The 23,074-nt window shown below is 51.9% G+C and overlaps 2 pseudogenes; one reads left to right on the top strand and one right to left on the bottom strand.

Moving 5' to 3' along the window:
• Positions 1–14,087: 14,087 nt before the first annotated feature.
• LOC144251116 (neuronal acetylcholine receptor subunit alpha-2-like) lies at positions 14,088–16,280 on the bottom strand (annotated as a pseudogene).
• Positions 16,281–16,489: 209 nt separating this feature from the next.
• Positions 16,490–22,732, top strand: LOC144250998 (phosphatidylinositol 4,5-bisphosphate 3-kinase catalytic subunit delta isoform-like; annotated as a pseudogene).
• The last annotated feature ends 342 nt before the right edge of the window (positions 22,733–23,074 follow it).

Below are 23,074 nucleotides of genomic sequence, written 5' to 3'. Positions count from 1 at the left end.
TGTCTGGGTAAGAGGGAGCCCAGCTTCCTCTCTGTCCTTGTCTTTCATCCCCCATCAGAGTTGCCATTCAGAACTTGCTGCAGTCTGGCTGGGCACAAAATCATGAGCCACTCACAGCCTTGTAGATTCAAATAGCCATTATTTATTCCCGAACTCACACCCGCACCCTACAAGCATGTTCTGGGGAAAATCCACACCTCCACTGGGCTCTGTATCCCAAAAAACTCTCTGAATCCTGCACCTGAGGCAGCAGGATATGCCCTATTCCCAGCAGGGTACACCTTAAACCTGGAACTGCCCTAAACCCAAGGAGGAGGATACTCCCTAATCCCAGCAGGATACACCCTAAACCTGGATCCACCCTGGTCCTTGAGCAAGGTCACCTTTCATGCAATGTCACTGCAAATGACCTGGGTCATGTCATGTGTCATTCTTACTTAGCTATGGCTCTCAGCAAGAACTGGCATATCTCAACCAATAGCAACACTATCAGTTTACTGATGCTCCTTACAGGGGGCTGTGACCCAGGTTTGTGTATCTCCTCCCAAGGAAATGCCCCATGCCTGAGTAAGCCCAACCAAGAACCAACAGATAAATTCTTTTTTTAAAGAGAGAGAGAGAGAGAGAGAGAGAGAGAGAGAGAGAGAGAGAGAGAGAGAGAGAGAGAGAGAATTTTTTAATATTTATTTTCTAGTTTTCAGTGGACGCGACATCTTTGTTTGTATGTGGTGCTGAGGATCGAACCCAGGCCGCATGCATGTCAGGCGAGTGCGCCACCACTTGAGCCACATCTTCAGCCCCAGATAAATCCTTTATGTGAAAATAAAATGCTTTGATTCAGAAGGTGGAAGCAATGTCCTTAAAAACTAAACATAATTAAAATAGTGATGTTATTTAAATTTTATATATAACTATATATAATTATTGAAAATTACACATACACACATACACACACACAGTTGGCTTTCCATATTCATGTGTTCTGTATCTACGGATTCAACCAACCAGGAATCAAAAATATTAACATAGGAAAAAAATCTCATCTATACTGGATATGTACAGACTTTTTTCTTGCCATTCCCCTAAAATTACTGTATGCCAGCTATTTGTGTAGCACTTGCATTACATTAGATGGCAAAAGCAATCTAGAGATGATTTAAAGCATACTGGGAGATATATGTACATTACATGCAAATACCATGCCAGTTTGCTCAAGGAACTGGAGCATCTGCAGATTTGGGGTACCTACAGGGTGTACGGGAATGAATCCCCCTTGAATATGGAAGGACAACTATGTGTGTGAGAATTTACTTATTTATGGACTAATCATATCTGTCAGTTTGTAACATGACTATGAAACATAACTGTTTGGAAAAGGGCCCGAGGGAGGAGTCAATAGCAGCCTGCATGGACCCTGTGTGTGCAGAATATCACTTGGGGAGTGTTAGGCAGATGAGAGGCCATGATGCTCTACCAGGTGTCTCCAACAGGGCCAAGGAAATGCCACACCCATTCTTCAGCAACTCTGAGAGAGCAAGTCTGTGTCCCCCATGATGGTCTTGTATCACTTCTTTGTGCTCCTGTTTGTAGCAGCTGATTGTCTACCCCCTTGCCTTGTCCTGTGCCTTGTGCTTGTTTGCTTCTCCTTAAAAGGTTCCTAAGGGTCTGTGTCCAGCTCCCCTACGCTCTCCAGCTCCCGTTAACTTGCTGCATACCCCACCTCTCCACTGGCACAATGTCTTCAAGCGCCACAGCATGTGGATAAGAGAGCACTGAATGCTGAGTCCCAGCCCAGACTGAGGAGGCTGCTGGAGGGAGGTGGCCTGGGATACTAGGAACCCCACATCCTCAGCCTCAGGGGGTGCCCTCCATGCTTCTCTGTGCCAGTCAAGTCATCGAGGTATTCTGTGACTCTTCCCTTTGCAAATATATCAAAGTTGGGATGAAGTTAGGCTCTGCTCCAGGGGACACCAGCTGGACACCAGCTGGAACTGCCCTTGTCCACACTGGTGCTGTGGCAAATGATGTAAAATTCTCTTCCTTTTCTGAGCCCCAGAGGCAAGGTGCAGTGCAGTACTGTGGAGGCTGGTGGGTGGAGTGCAGCCAGGCCTGATGGTGCTGGAGAATAAAAGACCCTGGAGGTTCTGCCCCACTCTGCCATCCTGCCTGATTGCTAAATCTCTCCTCCATCAGAGTAAAGAAAGGCTTCCTGGCAGCTGCTTCTGCTGCTGCTGCTTTTGTAAAGGTGTTGCTGGGTGGGAAGGAGCTTAGGGCGTATTGTGGTTACAGGCTCATGAACTGCTAGAGAGGGGGCTAAGCCACCTCCCCAGTGATCCCTATGTCATCAGTGACTGTGAGACACTGAGTGCTTTGTGGAATATCTGTTGATTGTCAGATCTTATGTAGCAAAACCATCTTTGCTTGAAAGCAGATGCTCACTTGCCACCAATCAACTCCTTTAATGCAATGACCTCTTGCCATTTGTTGCCATGAAATCTTGACATATTTTACCAAACTGGGTTACAAAACAGGCTAAACTCATTATTTGAGCTCTAACTTGTATATATGTCTGATATTTCAGGCTCAAGATATATGTCTCTAAAAATTTGGGGGCAAGGGAATATGTGTTTATCATAACAGATTTGGAAATTTTGGGCAAGTATATTGACATATATCTGTACTCTTATTCTTTGTTTAGTAAAAATTTGAATGCCCATGGTAGCTTCAAATTCCAGACAGCGAGATCTGTTGTGAAATACATTTTCCCCAACTTACCTCGTTTTTCTCTCTCACATTAATTTGAACAATTTCTGTCTTTTCATATGCTTAACAGTAATAAAACTATGGTTCTAAGCATGTACTATAATTTAGGCAGTATGCAGTTTCTCTACCCTTCTGCCCTCGACTATCTATCCATAATTAATTAAGTTTTAGGGAGCTTTATTTTAAAAATTGTGCTTTTAGAAAGAAGCTGTTTTGTATATGTGAGGGGCTGCGTGGCCTTTGTCTAAGCCCTGCTCCACTGGGAGGATTTTGTTCCGTTCCATAAAGACAGACTGTGCCGCAGGAAAAAAAGACCTTTTGTGTCAGAGGTTTAGAAGTAATTGCCAAGAAAAAATTTGTCTGCAAGAACATAATGAGCACTTCTTTAATCAAACAAAAAAAATTAAAAATATAGATCAGAAACACTGAGAAAATTCTCCCCCAGGCGAAGTGCTGACGAGGTCCCTGCAAGGCATTTGGAAACATTAAAGGAACACTCAGAGATGGTAACAACAATTTTCCTCCTGACTGGCCCCATGGCCTGGCTCATCTGGGAGCCTGTGGGATGCCGCAGAGTCAGGATAGCAGCATCTCCTTCCCGGAGTCTTCGCAAGTCAGTACTGAAGTTCCACAGGCCACAGTGCGCCTGTGCACTCATGGGCGCTTTCCAGGGTGCTGAAGGAGGAACACGTGTTTTTGCTTTCAAGACGCTTACAGTCAGTCAGAAGGAGCAGGTCAAGATCAGGCTCAATGTGAGCTAGAAAGCTGTGGGGGCCACAAAGCAGGTGTTCAGAGGGGAGAGTGACTCCTGCCTGCTGCTGGCTTTCAGCTGGGCCCTGAAGGATGGAGAAAATTTGGACTGGAAGAACCTGGAATGTAGGGATGGAAGAGGCAGGGGAAAGTGGGGTGGTGTTTGAGCAGGGAAGGGTATATAATGGGGGGGGACGAGGCTGGCAGGTGTCGTGGCTCATGAATGTCATTTTAAAAGACAAAGGGAGTGTTAACTGTCCATGACCTGGGAAGAATACCTAGAGTGTATTTCAGAAAAACCAGCCTAGAGATTCAAGGTTGTAAAGGCTCTCATTTTTTTTCTTTTGGTCCTACTATGAAATTGAAAGACTCGTTCTGTTGAGTCTTCTAATATTGGTTCGTTAAAGTTTTTGCTAAGATTAAGTTGGAACATACAAAGCATGAAACTGGTGGCATTTGTAAAATTATACAGTATTTTCTGGACTCCAGTAAATGATATTTTCTGCATTGAATCTTTCTCAGTCTATGTATTTTTTTTTCTTACACCTAGATATTCTTATCTCTGTATATAGAACCTCAGGCACTTAGTTCCTTTTTATCACTATTTGTCAATAGCCTGGGGCAGCCATACCATTGTGTTAACAGGTATTGACACTTAACCAAGGATATTTGTGGCCTTAAAATTTGTTCATTTTGGAGTATCAGATCTAAGTTTCAATTACTTAATGAGTACTTATTCCTTTTTGTGTGGCTATAACAAAATGCCCGAGGCTGGATACTTTATAGAGAAGAGGGGTTTGTTTAGCTCATAGTTTCAGAGATCCAAGAATAAGACACTTACCAGTGCTTAGCTCTGGTGAAAGCCTTCTGGCTACATCACAGTCTGATGGATGGCATCTCGGTGGGAGCACATATAGGAAGGAGAGCTCACATGGCAATACAGAAAACAAGATCCCAAGAGGGATACATTTTTCATAGCAGTCCCCTCTCTCAAGAGTTAATGCACTCCTTCCACACCTGGCCCACTCCCATGAGTGAGCATTAAACCATTTGTAAGAGTGGCACCACTGCAGCCTAGTTATGTCCCACCTGGCCCCATTTCATTTGGAGGTTCCAACACCTTGGCACTGCCACATGGAACCCAGCCTCCATCCAGCATATGAACCTCTGGGGGGGCAAACAATGCCCAAACCATAGCACTCTGTCTCTGTGAAGTAGATCATATATTCAGCAATCTCAGGGTTGTAAAATACCCTTACATTCTGAAATCTGTTTTCTTTTAAAAAGGTCTAGCTCAGTGATCCTCAGCTGAGGTGTTTTGCTTCTGTGGGGACACTTGGCAATGTCTGGAGACATGTTTGTCCCAGTGGGGAGGGTTGCAGGTACCTAGAGGGTGGAGGCCAGAGGCTGCTTTGCATCCTACAAGGAAATTTCCTTGAAATAAAGGATTGATTGTCTGGCCCCAACACTGGCCTAACTGTTGTTTACTGATCCCCATGAGAAAAGGAACATCTCCTATTTTAAAATTACTATTCTCCCAGAACCCAGTTCTATGCCTGCTTCATAGTATTGCTTAATGAGTATGTACTGAATAGATCATTGAATAAGGAATATTTTAGCAAAAATGCTAACTTGTAAGGAAGATATTATTAGAAATCAAGATTGGTAACTGAAGCTAAATGAACTCTAGGTAAACTGTTCCAATACAGCTGTTTTTAGACTATAGTGTAATATTCAAGTTTATTTTATAGGGCGTACTGGGAAAACTATTTTGAGAGGCTTGGTAGGGATTGTAGTTTTCTAAAAGTGTATAGAGTTTTTCTAGAATTTTCTTTACATGATTTGTGTGTGCACTGGCCACTTTGAAGGAAAGGAACTGTTTTAGTTCATTTTGTGCTGCTGTAACAGGACACTGGAGACTGGGTGATGTATGATGAACAGAGATCCGTCTCTTACAGTTCTGGAGGCTAGGAAGTCCAACATCAAGGGCCACAGCTGGTGAGGGTTTTCCTGCTGTGTCATAGCTTGGCAGAGGCATCACCCATGTGATGAAAAACAGTATGGGAAAATGAGGGAAGGAGGCCTAACTCGTGATTCTGTCAGTCTCCCCTCCTGTGCTAACTAGCCCACCCCTGCGTTGGTGGCACTGACCCATTCATGAAGGCAGAGCCCTTGTGGCCTAGTGGTCTCTTAAAGTCCCCACCTCCCACGCTGTTGTGCAGGAGATTAAACAGCCAACACATGAACTGTGAGGACCATGTTCAGACTATAGCAGGAGCTAGAGTGCCTGTGGCTGAGTGCTTGTCATGGCTGAGTCCTGCCACTGGCAACGGCTCCCCGGGGAGTACTCAAAAGGATGCCCCTGGCACTCTCCCTCCATCCCAGATGCTAAGGGGGTCACTGTACAGCAGGAGGAAAACAGAGTAGTTGGAGGGACTAAATAGATAATTACACAATCGAACCATAAAAAGAGGGAGGAAAAATAGGAAAACACCTGCACTTTCCACTGAGCAGCTCGGTCTGTAGGTCCACAGTCCCACAGGTGAGTGAAAACGGGGTGAGGTTAATAAAGCTGGGGACAGGAAGCACCAGCCTTGAGATCTGCAGAGCTTTGCTTTTTAAAATTTCATTCTTCATCTTGCCTCGTAGCTCCTGCACTCCTGGCCTGTGGTTAGATAACCCTGGTGGCTACCTTAACAAAGCTGAGTGGGACTACATGCCAGAGAGCTGGAGGCCGCACCTGTATCCCATGAAGCTTCCAGGACTGCCACATGGCACTTAGATGGAGAAAAAAAAAAACAAAGGGCTTCCAGAGGCTGGCTTTGCATTTCTAAATCTATTAAATGACAGCAACATCACCAATGCCAACCGAGAAAATATAATGTTAAAATGTCATTGACAGTTCACGTTGCATCTTGAGTATGGTGCATGTTTAGCAGTGTGTGCTTGGGTTCATCATTCCTGCTGCCACCAGGGCCATGTGTGAGGCTGACACCTGATAATAACTGTCTGCATATAGGGCTGCTGGGCTAAGAACAAGCTAGAAAAAAGTGGCTGCAAGGCCGAAGCTTGTGGTTCCCCTGAGGCTCTTCTGGGGACCGTCCCTCCTCCAAGCCTGGGATAGGGCTCATTGCATCTCTCCTTTCTCTCACTGTCCTCCCAGGAGGAGGACTTCATCCGACCCAGCAGCAGAGAAGAGGCCCAGCAGCTGTGGGAGGCTGAGAAGATCAAGATGTGGCAGATCTTGGACAAGCAGCAGAAGCAGAGGCTGGAAGATTCCCAGTGGCTGAGACAGGAGGATAAGTCCTTGGTGAGCCTGCATGGAGCCCGGGGTTTCCTTGCTCTCCCCATGCCCTGTTTGCCTTCCACTAACTGGGACAAACACATGCCGTGCATTCTGGTGTTCAGTTCCAGAACCCTAAGTTGTTGCCTTTGGTCTCCTCTGCAGGACCCTATGGTTTACATGAATGATAAGTCTCCATTGGTAAGTCACCTGGAGAGGCCTCTTTTTAGAGCCACGGCCTGGGAAGGCCTTGTTGCCCCAGGAATCACCAGTCCCTGGGCCTGCCTGTCTCCTCCTTGGGGCTGCCCATCTTGGGACCCTCCCACCCCATGGCCATAGTCTCTAATCACACTGTGGAGCAGGGTGAGGGAGGTGGGGCAGTGGGTGGTCCCAGAGCTGTAGAAGTGACTGTTCTCTTTCCTTCTTTCCTTGTAGACCCCAGAGAAGGAGACGGGCTACAGTGAGTGTTCCTACCCTTTCTAGAGGAGTCCCCACCTGGGTCTCTGTGGTACCCCATCTTTGTTTACTGCCTTTCAGGGGGCAGCAGATTATGCCTGCAATGTTAAGAACCATCTATTTGCCTTGTTTTTAATGTGGCATGTGCAAAGGGGGTCAGCTTACAGTGGAGAGCTGCTCCCTGCTCTGCGCACCTCCTCCATCCTCTTCTCGGTCCATCTCCTGCCTGCCTTTATTTGGCATAGTGGGTGATTCTAGCCTTTGCACTCCTCACTGTGGTGGAGGAAGGTTAAGTAGTTCCACCCACCTCCCCCACTTCTTAGGTCTTCTCCAAGCCCAAGGGATGAATGAGACCAAGCCTAGGAGATCTCTCCAGAAGCTTGTGCTGAAGTCAGGGAAAGGAGGGGGAGGAGCTGATGATAATGATAATAAGAGCAAGGACAATGGACACAAAGAACTTAACACAAGCCAGGCACCAGCCCAAGTCACAAATATTAACTCATTTGTATTGTAGCAACTCAGAGACAGGCAGTGTGTCTCCATTTTACAAAGGATGCAACTGAGACACCGGCTAGTTGATAACTTGCCCAGTGACACCCAGCTGCTAATTAGCATGGCTCAGGGGTGAGCCTAGGCTCTCTGGTTCCAGGTGACTTCAGAGCTAACCCTCTTATTCTGCAGATGAAAATTGAGACCGGCGAATACAGATGTGCTGTCTTGGGTGGCAGGGCTCTTTGGTGGCGGAGGTGTGAGCAGAACCAGGTGTTCTGATTTCCATGCTGTGTTTTCCCTTCCAGCAACTGCGCAGGGCCTGTGTGTGTCTTTGTTCATCAAAGTGGGCGTGAATAGCAAGGCTCTGCTGGAATTTCATTTACTTGAGCCCCAAATGCTCAAGAAAAATCACTATAGCATCCCCACAAATCTACCCATGAGCAGCTGATACACCAGGGTGGGGGCTCCAGGGACCCCCATTGCCTGTAGAGAGTGAGGCTTCTTTTTCATGGGTGGCCAAGGCCAGAGTGTTGCTGTCACTGGGGCCTGTGTCCATCAAGGAGGAAGCATGCCAGAGCTGGAACTCCCATGAGGTCACCCCATCTCTGCTGTGACTTTGATTTTTTTTCTTTCTATACAAAACCACAGAGGCCAGCATGCTCTTCCCCTGCCATCTTCCTGGGATTGGGGCCTAATACCCGTGGAGTCTCCTGATAATGGAGGAGAGGGCTTTGCTTGATCATCAGTGAGTATGAAGGCACAGACCAGCTGCTGAGAACCCTCTACCCACTTACTCACTCACTGTCCTTCCCGTTGCAGTGGAGTTCACAGGGCCCGCAGAGAAGCCCCCATGACTGGGGGCACAGGTAGGTGTTGGCTCCCCCAAGGCTGGATATGAATTGGAGTGGGGATTCCCAGGACTGAATACTATGGTCTTTAAGACAAGCACCTTGCCTCAGGCTACCTCAGTTGGTTCATGTAGAAACAGGGGTAGAGCCAGGCTCCTGTCCCCACTGCCTGACCCAGAGGAAAGCTCATAGGTGCATCCCTGGGGGAAGACTAGTAGCCCCTGTCTCTTTTGAGCCACCCTTAAGCTTTTGGCACCCCCTCCACCCCGTCCTTGCAGTAGCCTGGGTGGCCACTGGTATTCTTTGCTCTAGAACAGTGGTTCTCGATGTCCACTGCCCATTAGAATGACCTGATGGGCACTGACCAACCTGGACCCCAAGGCTAGGTGATGGTTCCGTGGGTCTGGTGAGGCCATCACCAGAACGTGATTAGGCTCCCTGGCTGGACCGCCATTGTCCTGGAGGCAGAAGGGAGGGATACAGGCCCAGGAAATGTCACTATTTCTCCACAAAAGAGTCCTTCCTGGAGGGCTGGTGGCTGAGTTGCCTACCCACAAAAGAACAGCAGTGGTAGCAGGGTCCTCCCAGGTCCCCCAAGCCCCCTCAGCTTCTTGTCCTTAGTCTATTCAGCCCACAGCCAACCTGGACTGGACCGATGACCTGGTGTACCTCAATGTCATGGAGCTGGTGCGGGCAGTGCTGGATCTCAAGAAGGAGCTCTGCCAGCTGCCCCCTGAGGGCTATGTGATGGTGGTGAAGGTGAGAGTCCAGGCAGAAAGGACCCGAGGAGGTGGGGCTGTCACCCATGGTAAAAGGGAAGTTGGTTCCTGGAACCCCCAAGAAGTGCTCTGGCCAAAGCAAACAGGGCTTTCTGGAAAAGAAAACAGCAGGTGGAAACAGCTTCCCTGAGCCTTCCTCCCCTCAGAACGTGGGGCTGACCCTGAGGAAGCTCATTGGGAGTGTGGATGATCTCTTGCCCTCCTTGCCATCATCTTCGAGGACAGAGGTAGGTGTCCTATCCTAGATGGTGTCGAATCTGTCCCTTCTCCCCATACCTCCACCTGTTCCTAGTTGCATTTCTAGCAGAGGCCCCTGGGCCACCTGGGCAGCCCCATTTCTGTCCATCAGGAGACTGCACAGCATGTCTGGGCAGCAACAACCAGAGGGCTGAGAGGCCCCCAGGAGCCTGGCCAGATTCTGGGGTGAATTTCCTATCGGGTCTCAGATTGCCATGTATTCTCATTGAATGCGGATGTGCAAGAGGGTACGCCTGCCTCCCCTCCCCATCCTTTATCCTTTATCTACTCACTGGACCAAGGTCAAGGTGAATGTCTCATTGAAATCCCGTCAATGAAGCCCTGGGAATCACAGTGTCCTGCTGACACAGCTCTGTGGTGTCCACCAGGGACCTAGCCTGATCCCTGGGACCTGTGAACTCATTATCTTACAAGGCTAAAGGGGGTGGGGGGATGTGATCTGTGTGAGGCTCTTGAGAGGGGGAGATTATGTGGATTACCCAAGTGGGCCTGTGTCCTTATTAATGGGCAGCGGGAGGAAGGTCAGAGAAGTGCTGTGATGACAGAAACTAAAGTCAGAGGGACACTGCTTCTGGAAGGTGCAGCTTCAACACAGGGAAAGGCAGGGAACACCCTGCCCACGTCTAGAAAGAACACAGTCCAGTCTGCACCCTGGGGTTAGCCTCATTGGGCCCGCTCAGAAGTCTGACCTGCAGAACTGTAAAGGAATGACCTGTGCTGCTCGGAGCTGCTGGGTTTGTGGTCATTTGTTACTGCAGCTGTAAGAAGCTGATCCAGGGCCACTGGACATTTGTTGATTGTCTGTCTGGAAATCAAATGTGGGCCTCCCATGGAGCCCTGGGATTCTCTGCCTCTCATGGTCAGCCATCTGCCACATGATCCATGTGGCATGTGGCCCATCCCATCACCACCCTAACCATCTGCCTGCTCAAGGCAAGGCAGAGCAGGGACACTTGGGACATTTCTCAACCTGCCTCTGGGTGGCAGCAGTAGCCCACAGAGGCACCCCATCTAGGCAGGTACCACCAGAGGGCTGAGATGGCCACCAGGGACCTAGACAGCTTTAGGGAAAATTTCTTGAGGAGAAGTCAGGTGTGATGTGATAGCTCTGTATCCTAGGGATGACCATGTACTCACTCGCTCATTCAACAAACATCTCTTGTGTTTCATGTGCTCAGTGTGCTAGGCTCTGGGCATGTGGTGGTTAAAAAAAAAATCCCAGATCTCTTGATTTGACAGTAGAGAGTTACAAAATGGCATGGGGACATGGACCCTGGCCGTTCAACTGAATGCTGGTGGTGTGAATGGTTGTTGCGACCTGATGGCATATGGGGTGGGGTCAGGCCATGCTCACATGATTGGCTAGGGGTTGGGATGCCCACTCCAATCTGTATGGGGGGCTGGATTCAGCCAGGCCTAGACCCACCTTGTCCCCAGAGATTTCTGACTACCTTAGCCAATACCCTTCCCCACAGCCAAGCACCTCGCCTTTCTGTGTGCTTTCCCTACAGATTGAGGGGATACAGAAGCTGCTCAACAAGGACCTGGCAGACCTCATCAACAAAATGCGGCTGGCGCAGCAGAATGCTGTGACCTCCCTGAGTGAGGAGTGTAAGCGACAGATGCTCACGGCCTCCCACACTCTGGCTGTGGATTCCAAGAACCCGCTGGATGCCATGGATCAGGCCAAGGTCCTAGCCAATCTGGCCCACCTGCCTGCAGAGTGACCTAGCATAGGGGCCACCCGCCTGTGTCTTCCACCCCCACCCATCATGCACCTCCCCTGCCTTGCCTTTGGTCACATGGTCTTCTCAGGGAAGGCCTGGGGGAGGGGTCCTTCCCTCACCATTTTGCAGGACCCCCTCCCCACCCCACCCCAGACTGTGTTGTTCAGGCTGCTGCTGGATGGAGGGGACTCTGGATATGGATGCAGGGTGGGTGTGACACATATGGTTCAGAGGTCACTGTCGCTGCCAGCTACCCCTCCCACCCCAACCTGGGTGCTGGAGCCTCATTGGGGTCACAGTAGTGTCCCTAGCAGCCAAAATGGCTTATGCATGGACATGGTAGGCCCATATGGGAGCCAAGCTATTTCTTCTCCTTCCTCTTCAGCCCTCAGGGATCCCCTGATGCACAGAGGGGCCAGAGAAGGGATTTATTTGGGGGGGGGGGTCAGGAGGCTTGTAAGTTGGGGGATGGGCTGACTTTCTTGTACAGTGTATATTCAAATTTATTTAATGTGAGTTTGGTCTGGACTGACAGCTGGGTTCCCTCCTGATGGGGAATCTGGGACACAGTCCAGGAACAAACTGATTGGGAATTCTGGCACAGGACACTGTGCTGTTATCACACCAAGTATCAGGGGAAGGAGCAGAGAGACAGTGGCCAGGACTGGACTTTGGACCACAATCTGCTCTCTCCCTGGCAACCTCCTCTCTTTCTTCCTTTACCTTCCCTGCCTTTTCTTACTCCTCCTCTTCTCCCCACCCCCTTTTCTCATCTGATCCCTTCCTTTCTCAAGTGTTTGTGTTGAGCCTTCTTTTACCTTCTTTCTATCAGATTTGTGGTTGAATTAAACTCATACCATTTGCTTTGTGGTTTGTTGGACTGTGGTGTTGGCTTGATGTGCCCTTTGTGGGAGGTGGCTGGCCATGAACCACAGCCAGGCAAGAGATGGATGGCGTTCTTTTGGGTGCAGATGAAGGGCTGATTGACGCTGGGCCGTGGCCAAGGAAAGCACCTGGCAGTGGGACAGGTGTGCTCCAGCCCTTTGTCCCAACTGCACAGTAGGGTACCTGACTCAGGGGCTGCTTTCCAGGAGGGACCCAGGGCAGTTTCATCCATGTGGCATCTCTTTCAGCTGCACCTAGACCACTTGGGCTCTGGTGATCTGTGGGGGGTCACACAGCTGAAGGAGCAGCAGACTTGGCTTTATTTAACCACTTTACTCACATGCAAGTTGGATGGACAGGAAACTTGAACAACACAGATCTCCATGCTGTCCCTGCAGCAGGAGATCAACTCTGGGAGCCTCAGTTAGGCAGAGAGACAGGGGGTTGGGGGTGGAGGCTACAGAATGAGGAGTAATGAGGCCAGAGGGCATGGAGTGGGGGGGGGTCTCAGGAGAGAACTGAGGAGTAAGGCCTGGGCCAGGGTCACAGGTAGGTAGGTCTTTCCAGATGTGTGAAGGAGTGTTGTGTGCTGAGGAGGAGGAGGTTCAGAAGGACAGGACCCCAAGATGGAGGGGAGTCAGCAGTTTGCCCTACTCTGCTTCCTGCCTGGGGATCCACACTGTCTGGACAGCCTGGTGTACACTTCTGGTGGCTACTGAGGTCCTGCCCTCAGGGGCTGGACAGAGCTCAGGAGAGGCTCGACCCACCAGGCTCCGCATTCCTCAGAGCAAGAACAAGCTGCACAGAATGGCCCAGAGCAGGTCAGACATGGTGTGGCTCTGGGGAGGACAGGAACGGCAGGCTGGAGGGACACCCCAAGGGCACTGGCATCACCCAGCAGGCATGGAGCCCAAAATGTTCAGTGTTTCCCCTCCACCACACACAACATAGAGTGCCGGTGCCCCTCAACCTGTGCTGTGCTAGGTCCTAGGGAGAGGAGAAACTAAAGGGTCCCTGGCTGGGAGGAGTTCAAAACTGAAGGAGCTTGAAGCAGAGATCCCCAACTCTAGAGAGGTGTGCTGACCGCAGACTACAGGGATCAGGGCACTGTGGAAGAACAGCTAGGGATGGTCTTCCCGGTTTGTTCACTGCAGGTTCATGGGCACACGGCACCCACAGCAGCAGCTCTCAGTTCTGGCTACCTCTTTACAAGGAAGAGGGAGGCATGATGCCTCAGGGAAGCCCAGGGGGTGCTGAAGGTGCTTTGGATGGAGGGAAAGGCCTCGTTCCACTGGCGCCCCCACACTTGCTCCCTGCTCCTTCTGTAAAGTCCCTTGTTCCTCGGCTACTACACCACACACCTCCAAGACCTGCAAACTCACACTGAACTACTTCTCAGCCTGGTTTAAAGAGCCCAACCTGCACTACCAGCCTCCCCAACTCTGGCCTGGGGGTTCCCCTAGGAACTTTGGGCTCATTCTTAAATCTAGACCATTGCTCATAGACCCTCCACCCCTGAGGCAGCCTCCCCTTCCCCCATGTGCCCCTCCCTCAAGGCCATATTGTTTCTCCTTGTGCTAGTCCCACCCCTCTGCAGGGCAGGGTCCTCCTCCTTTTCTAGCTCCTCTGCTTCCTAAACTGGGCTTTCTGTCCAGTAGATTCCCAGTACTAGGTGCAGTAGCATCACAGTGAGTGCTCCAGGAAGACCTTCAGAGCTGGTGCTCTCCCCAGAAGCATCACAGGCAGATGGCGCTGGCCCCAGAGGGCACTCTAGAGGCAGCTGCAGTTAACGGTGGTCATTGCTGGCTGGTAGGACTGCCTTGGAGCCAATATAAGGGACATGACATCAGATCATTCCAGCCAGGAATGGAGGCAGAAGGAGCCCCAGGGTTCCCAGGAAGCGGACAATGATAAAGAGCCGGAGGAAGATCCTGTCGATGACCATGGCAACACACTTCCAGTCTTCTCTCACCTTCAGGAGAAATCGGCTCACAGTGACAGAGGCCAGGCCTCAAGAAGTGTTCCTCTCATGCTTAGACCCTGTAGGGACAACCACAACTGCCCCCTGAGACCTAATGGGGAAGCTAAAACTGGCACAGGTGCAGAGATGGGGTGGAGGGAGAAACAGAGCTGGCCCAAGCCCCATACCACCCTCTCCTGTGTCCCACCTATCTTACCGTCCACACTGCCGGGGCTCAGCAGGTTCCAGGCAAAGGGACTAGAGGGACACAGAGAGGTGCTGGAACCATCTAAGGAGATGGACTCCCAGTGGCTGCAGTGATTTCAGTGCAGAGAAGGTAGTGGGTGGGGTAGGTGTGACTCAGGGCAGGTTAGGGGGTGGGTGGGCTTTGTGCAGCTTGGACTCCCAGCCCATGCCAGGGATGGATGCCTAGCTGCTCCCAAATTAACGATTAATTTTCTCATTCACTCATCAAGGCTATCCAGTGATCCTTTCCAGCCTTTCACCCTTCCCTAAGTTGATAAGAGAATGCTGATGCTGAGCGCTAGATAAGGCAGAGGCTGCAGAGAGGCCCAGCCTCGTACAACCAAGAATCTGCAGGGTTTGTGGTTGACTCATGAGCTTCACAGAGGGCCTCATGAGCAAAGAGGAGAGGGGACCATCTAGCATAAAAGAGGAAGGCCACTGCCAGAGGTGGCTAGGCCACCAGGCTCTCCTAATGCCCCCCTCCACCTTCCGTCACTGCCAACTCCTGTAGGTAGTGGCATAAGCATGGCACTGCAGAGTCCACATCTAAGCATGCCCTTCTCTGCTCGCTGTCTCCCAGTTAGGATGAGCAGGGACATTCTTGACCTACTGCCATCAAGTGTCCCAAGAGCCAGCTAAATGTTCTCTCACAATTGATTCCAGACTCTTTGGAGCCATGAATGAGTGAGGCCAGCCCTCAGGGAGGGGACCAGCTTGGTCTAGCTACCACCTTGATGTGGGAGGGTTCCCTGGTAAGCTGGTAGGGTCACCCAGGGGAGGCCCTCACCCAGATCTCACTCAGGAAGAGTCGGCATCCTCAGACCGAAGGTGGTCGGAAATATAGTTCACACCTTCCAGGGTTTTCTGTATGCAAGGCGACAGCAAGGCGACAGCAAGGCGACAGCAAGATCTCAGGCTCCCCAGAGGGAGCCTCGGCTCTGGGCCCTGAGGCCTGTGGGTGCAGGCGTCTGTGGCCATAGTTGATACCCATGGAGGGGGCTGGGAGGCCTTCACACACCCATCTGTCTTTTTCCTCCTCCTCCTCTGCCTCCTCTCTCTCCTCTGCATTCATGTTGGTCTCCAACCAATAACAAGATGGGCCGAGTTTCAGGCCTGGGGAGTCGTGTGGCTCCAAAGGAGGCTGGTTCATTGGCAGCCACCCGGGCACACGTCCCAGCAGGGCCACCAGCACCCAGCGGGGCATGCTGTGGGTGCTGGAGGAGCGGTGGTGCACGTTGAGCACGAAGACGGTGATGACGATGGAGAGGGTGACCAAGATCATGGTGAAGAGCAGGTACTCTCCGATGAGCGGGATGACCAGCGAGAAGGATGGGATGATCTCAGTGATGAGCAGCAGGAAGATGGTCAGCGAGAGCAGCACAGAGATGGACAGCGTGACCTTCTCGCCGCAGTCGGAGGGCAGGTAGAAGACCAGCACGGTGATGCAGGAGATGAGCAAGCATGGGATGATGAGGTTGATGGTGTAGAAGAGCGGCAGCCGGCGGATGACAAAGGCATAGGTGACGTCAGGGTAGATCTCGGCGCAGCAGTCATACTTCTTGCTGTTGTAGGTCCCGTGGCATTGATGATGGCCCACTCGCCACTCTCCCAGTAGTCCTTCAGGTCCACTGTCTGCTCCATCAGTTCCAGGTCGATCTTGGCCTTGTCATAGGTCCAGGAGCCAGACTTCATCTTACAATTCTGCTGATGGAAGGGGAAGAAGGTGACGTCGATGCTGCAAGAGCTCTTGTAAATGGGGGGGGGCACCCAGTGCACAGTGCCCATGGAGAAGAGGTGCACTTTGGTCATGTGGGTCACCGCAAACTCCCCATCTGCACTGCAGAGAGAAGACCAGCTGGGGGCTCTGCACACCCACCTGACCCACCTAGACTGCTGCAGAGAGCAACCTGAACAAGGCAGTTCTCAGCTGGCCAAGTGTCCCATCTTTAGCAAGGGTATAAAATTTCCCCAGAAGATGAATATACTTGAGTTTTCTTTTCATATAACATCAATGCAAGAAGTAGATTTGGACCCCTGTGTAAATGGGGACCTTCATGGAGAGGATTGGAACTTTAGATGGGGTGGGGCCTTCACTCCCTCATCCATGCCCTGTACCCCTTCCCCAGCTGGTGGTGCAGGCCGGGCTCTTCCATGGCAATGAGATGCTGTGCAAGACGATGTCCAGCTTGGAGGTGAGCATGTGCTCAGAGCCCATGTGGAAGCAGCATCTGGAGTTTGACATCCACATCTGTGACCTGCCGCGCATGGCCCGGCTCTGCTTTGCACTCTATGCCGTGACGGAGAAGGCCAAGAAGGCGCACTCTAGCAAGAAAAATCCCAAGAAGGTGGTGGGTTGTGCTGATTGGGAGAGGCCCAGGCCTCAGACACCCAGTGAAACCCCTTACTGGGGCCTCTTGCCATCCTGCTCCCACAGGCAGGCACCCTGAGAACAGGTTCCTGGGAGAGCCTGCGGACCCCAGTCTCTCTGCCTGCCCTAGTCTGGCTCCTTAGTCTGGCCTCCTGTGCTGCCTGAGTAACAGCTCATGAGTTGCCTGACTTGAAATATCTAGCCCAGACCTGTGGTCCTTAGGGGTCCTGGAGGCAGCTACCTTGGTGGAAGGACAGTGTTCTCAGGGGGACAGAAATGATGAGTGAGTGGCTGCCTGGGAAGAGTGTGGCTGGGCCCCAAGTCACTAGACCCAGGATGTGACTTGCCCCTTGACCTGGGCCACCTATGGGACTGGTGGGCTTACTCAAGTGTCTCTAGATGCTGGGTGTGAAGATGCAGTCAGCCAGGAAGGGATCTTGCTGGCTTAATTACTGAAACTCTGATAGGAAAGCGGTAGCGGATCCTTCCCCTCCTCCTGGGTCTAACTTGGAGACCTTCCATGCAGTCTGGATCTTCTCTCCTGGTTGGCCTGGAGACTGGTTCCATTCTCATATGAACAACAACAGGCTCGCTCTGATCTGTAGTATCCTTCTCCAGGACTTCCCAATCGCCTGGGCCAATCTCATGTTGTTTGACTACAAGGACCAGCTCAAGACTGGAGAGCTCTGCCTCTACATGTGGCCCTCTGTCCCAGGTGGACCCAGGCCCAGCAGGGAGAGGCTCTTGGAGGGTAAGGCATCCAGAACTGGTTCCCCTACAACTACATCTCTCCCTGCCTTCAGATGAGAAAGGAGACCTGCTGAACCCCATGGGTACCGTGCATAGCAATCCCAACACAGAGAGTGCTGTCACCCTGGTCATCTACCTGCCCGAGGTGGCCCCTCACCCTGTGTACTACCCTGCCCTGGAGAAGGTCAGTGAGGTCCTTCTTGGAAGCTGAGCGCTAACCAGGAGCTTTCCTGGAGCTCCTCAGACGGGGTCCCTGGCCACCCCAGGCTTTGCCCATTGCTGGGGGCTGGGTCATCATGCTGATTTGAGGCATTCCAGTAGCTATGTGGCCCACCAGGGGATGTTGGTGATGTCTGATGACATTTTGCTGTCACAGCCAATGGGAGAGGTACTACTGGCTTGAGGCAGGCTGAGCCTGGAGATGCTACTGAAGGGCTCCCACCAGCAATAGTGGTTGGCAGTAGTGCTGAGGTGCAGACGCCCTGCCTAGAGCCCTGCCAGTGCTGGCCCAGGCCTGGGGAGCTCACAGCAGGTACACTTGTTGCAGATTCTAGAGCTGGGACGTCACGGGGAGCATGGGCCTACCACCAAGGAGGAGGTGAGCTGGGTGCTGGTGGGGCATGGAGCTGGGCTGGAGGCCTCAGTCTGCCTGTGCCCCTTAGAAGCTGCAGCTGCAGGGAATCCTGGAGCAGCGGGGGTCGGGAGAGCTGTATGAGCATGAGAAGGACCTAGTGTGGAAGATGCGGCATGAAGTGCAGGAGCACTTCCCAGAGGCTCTGGCCCACCTGCTGCTCGTGACCAAGTGAAACAAGCACGAGGATGTGGCCCAGGTGGGTGGAGAGGGGCACCAGGGGCACAGCTGGAGTAGAGAGATAGCAGTGGGCCCCCCACCACCTGACTGCAAAGCGTCCTCCAGATGCTCTACCTGCTGTGCTCCTGGCCCAAGCTTCCTGTCCTGAATGCCCTGGAGCTGCTGGACTTCAGCTTCCTTGACTGCCACGTGGGCTCCTTTGCCATCAGGTCCTTGCAGAAACTGACGTGAGTCCCAGCTGGGCACTGAGGCCCACAGGCTGCCAGCTCCTCACTAAGACATCTTGCCCTGGCAACCTGGAAGTGGGTGCTGGGTGGAGATGAGCCTAGGCTGGCCTCACCCTCTTTCCAGTCACCTGCCAGCTGGAGACCTCTGTCCTGAGTTTCAGAACCCCAGACTCAACCAGCCTTCCTCCCCTACAGAGACGACGAGCTTCTCCAGTGCTTGCTGCAGCTGGTGCAGGTCCTCAAGTACAAGTCCTACCTGGACTGCGAACTGACCCAATTCTTGTTGGACCGGGCTCTGGCCAACCGAAAGATTGGCCACTTCCTATTCTGGCATCTTCGGTAGCTGGATGCACCCCTGCTGATTCCTTGGGAACCTAGAAAAGCCATGGGGGATGAGGGTCTCCTGGTCTGCTGACCTCATGTTTACTGGGCTGGGGAGGGGCTATGTGCCACTCCTGGCCATTCTCAGCCCCATCTTCTCCCTCCAGCTCTGAGATGCATGTGCCGTCCATGGCCTTGCGTTTTGGCCTCATCATGGAGGCCTATTTCAGGGGCAGCACCCACCACATGAAGGTGCTGATGAAGCAGGTGAGCCTCAGAGTGCCTGTGCCTGAGGCAGGCTCCCCTTCCAGGCCCCTTCACAGTCATACTCCTGGTTCTGGCTCAGGCTCATGTGCACTGCTGCTACTCCATTCTGCCCACCAGGCAGAAGCACTGAGCAAGCTGAAGGCCCTGAGCGACTTTGTGAAGGTGAGCTCCCAGAAGACCACCAAGCCCCAAACTAAGGAGCTGATGCACTTCTACATGCGCCAGGATACTTATCTAGAAGCCCTTTCAAACTTGCTGTCCCCATTGGACCCCAGCACGATGCTGGCAGACGTCTGGTGAGCCCCAGGCCTAGCCCCACCTGGAGCCAGGCCCTAAGCCCCCTCCCCAGCCCTAAGCCCCCAACCGCCCAGGCCAACACGGCCCTCTACCTGCAGTGTGGAAAGGTGCACCTTCATGGACTCCAAGATGAAACCCCTGTGGATCATGTACAGCAGTGAGGAGGCAGGCAGTGGTGACAGCGTTGGCATCATCTTTAAGAACGGGGATGGTGAGCCAGGCTGGGCAGGGGACATGGAGAGGCCTTGGCCTTCTCACCTAGGCCCATACTGTTCTGTGGTAGGGCCCCAGGGGGTTCCCTGAGAAGACAGAGCTACTCTGAGCCTTGCATGGGTGTATAACCCACTAGAAACTCCTGCCCTTCCAGACCTCCACCAGGACATGCTGACTCTGCAGATGATCCAGCTCATGGACGCCCTGTGGAAGCAGGAGGGCCTGGACCTAAGGTGGGGCCTCTATCCATCACCTGTTTGTTTGGGTCTGTAACAGGCCTCAGAGCCTGTTCCTGGAGGAGTTCCTGGTCTAAACTGACACCTCCCTGTTGGATGTGAGAGCGGCTGTTCTTACAAGAGGGGTAGGGGAGCTGGAGGGGTTTGGGTAAGGCCATTCCTGGTGCTCAGCTCCTATTTCCTGGCTTCCTACCCCTTGGGGAGCAGTGCCACCTTCTTCCAAGCCCGCTGACTCATTCTCTTCAGAGCAAACATGAGCCCAGCCAAGGTGTGCTCTGCAACTTGGGTGCCAGTTCTGTGTCTCTGAGGCACCTTCCCCAGAGCCCCACACCCCGTCTGGCATCCTCAGGAACTTGAGCAGTGTTCCCTGTGGTTTTGTTGGGTGCCTCAATTTCCAGGGGGTTCCAGTAGCCCCAGAGAATGTCCTTAACCATAGTGTCTGCCTGTGCCTCTTCTCATGTGCTAGGATGACCCCCTATGGCTGCCTTCCCACTGGTGACTGCATGGGCCTCATTGAGGTGGTGCAGCACTCGGACACCATTGCCAACATCCAGCTGAACCAGAGCAACCTGGCTGCCATGGCTGCCTTCAACAAGGATGCCCTGCTCAACTGGCTCAAGTCCAAGAACCCTAGGTAGGCTTTCTTATTCCTGGGAGAGGCTCCATAGAGTGAAAGGTGAGGGAAGGCCTGTGACAGTTTCCATGGCTGCTTGGCTCAGCTGAGCACTGGCCCACATCTGATTTTGGGTAGGACTGTTCCTGGGTGTCCATTTTTCATGGCTGTGTTATGCTACTCAACTCTTTGGGCGTTAAAACCACCACTGTGTTTAGTCACAAATATGTAGCTTGAGTGGGTTCTGCTGTGGTTTGAAATAGCTGGTGCTATGGCTAGCATCTGTGATATTGCCTGAGCCCAGAGCTTCTACCAAGGGCCCAGTCACACACCTAGGGACTTGGCTGTCAGTTGTGCCTCTTTATGCAGCCTCTCTTCATCTAATACATAGACCTTGGCTTCTCTGAATGGTATTGTGTGGAAGAAGGGGGCAATTTCAAGCTGGGCATGGTGACCTATGCTCCAGAATAATGTCCTCCTTGTTGATTAACACAAGGCCAGATTCAAGAGGATGGAAAATATAAGGAGCCCTGGTTTTCAATCTTCCCGACCCAGAGAAGCCCTGGATCGAGCCATTGAGGATTTCACCCTCTCTTGTGCTGGCTACTGTGTGGCTACATATGTGCTGGGCATCGGTGACCAGCACAGTGACAACATCATGATCCGTGAGAATGGTCAGGTAAGGGGCACTGTGTTCAGCTGCCCAGTGAGCTTGTCTTACATCCCTGGCCCAGTGGCCTCTCTGACCTACCCACACCTCCCAGAAGAGTGCCCCAAGTCCTGCTGACTTCCTCTAACTGGAACCTCTCTTTGTGAAGCCTATTCTCCCTGCCCTTCCCTCCCCTCAGCTATTTCACATTGACTTTGGCCACATTCTGGGGAATTTCAAGACCAAGTTTGGAATCAACCGTGAGCGAGTCCCATTCATCCTCACCCATGACTTTGTCCACGTGATTCAGCAGGGCAATACTAGTAATAATGAGAAATTTGAAAGGTGAGGGTGCCCAGGGCCCCAGTGAGGGGACAGTGTCCAGCCAGGGGCAGGGATGGGGACATAGCCCTCAGGCTAACTCCTGCCTCCACCCTGGGGGTGCTGCCTTCTCTGCAGGTGCACCCCAATCCAAGAGTACCCTGTTGGGCAGTGCAAACAGGAGGTCCATGGGAGGTGTAGGAGCAGGTCCAGGCCAGGGGCAGACACTCAGGGGCAGGTGCTGGCTGGATGCAGAACCCCTGCTTGTTTGGGGCTGGGGATGGCAGGGAGGACCCAGGGATTTATCTATTTCCTCCACCTCTGCAGGTTTCGAGGCTACTGTGAACAGGCGTACAGCATTCTGCGGCGCCATGGGCTCCTCTTCCTCCAACTCTTTGCTCTGATGCAGGCAGCAGGCCTGCCTGAGCTAAGCTCCTCCAAAGACATCCACTATTTGAAGGTATGCCAGCACAGGACCACACCAGACTGGAGGCCAGGGTCTACCACAAACTTCACAAGGCCTGCCTGAATGTCTATAGCTGTGGAGGAGCCTGCCTTCCCTATGTATAGTATAAAAAATGAGCTTGGCAGAGCTCATCCTGGTCAGAGTGCATCTTGCCCGAACAGCTCAGGGACCTAGGAGATTCACCTCTCAGATGGCGGCCCTCATGCCATCCCAGGCCCAGCAGTGCAGTATGGTGGGAAGTGGCCAGAATATTGCACTCCCTGGGCCTATTCTGGCCCAGTTGCAGGTGAACTGTGATCTTGTTTGGTCATACCATGTGTCCTCAGTGTCTTTCATGCATGAGATAAAGTCTCTTGTAGGTTTGCAAGACACTTCGCATTCCTGTCTTTTCAGTTAGTGAGAGGCAGAGTGGGAGGGGGTGTATTCCCTAAAGCTTCTCCTGCCCTTCTCTCAGCTAAGGTGAGGCCGCCTGACCCTCTGCTTGCAGTTCTTTTAGGAAGGAATTTCAACAACCCAAGGTGGCAGGAGTACAGGGAGGCAGAAGGGTTTGAGATGCAGCAGGGTCAGGATCCCTGAATATTGATGCAGTTGTGATGATTCTGTCCCAGGACACCCTGGCGCTGGGGAAGACGGAGGAGGAGGGGCTGAAGCACTTCAGGGTGAAGTTCAATGAAGCCCTGAGGGAGAGCTGGAAGACCAAACTGAACTGGCTGGCACACAACCTGACCAAAGACAACCGGCAATAGTGGCCATCTCTGAGCTGCCACAGGCTGACAAACCTGTCTGAGGACAGCTACCCTTGGTTGTCCTAGATGGGGCCTACACCTGAACTACACCTCATGGGAAAGAACAACACAATTACATTTTGTTTACACTAGTTATTTAGACACACAGGAAATGTTTCAAGATGATGGGGAAATGTGATGGACATTATTATCCAAAGTAGATGTACAAAGACACAAATTTGTGAAAATATACTTTGTATAAAACAAGAGATAGGAAAAATTGTGTTTTATTTGTGTAATAAGAATTATAATATATTCCACTGTCATACATGTATAAAAAAACTATAATAAAGAACCAAACAG

Source organism: Urocitellus parryii, chromosome Y (genome assembly GCF_045843805.1).
Source record: "Urocitellus parryii isolate mUroPar1 chromosome Y, mUroPar1.hap1, whole genome shotgun sequence".
NCBI classification, from domain to species: domain Eukaryota; kingdom Metazoa; phylum Chordata; class Mammalia; order Rodentia; family Sciuridae; genus Urocitellus; species Urocitellus parryii.
Note: the sequence above shows the minus strand (reverse complement) of the source record. Positions and strands in the feature narration are given on the sequence as shown.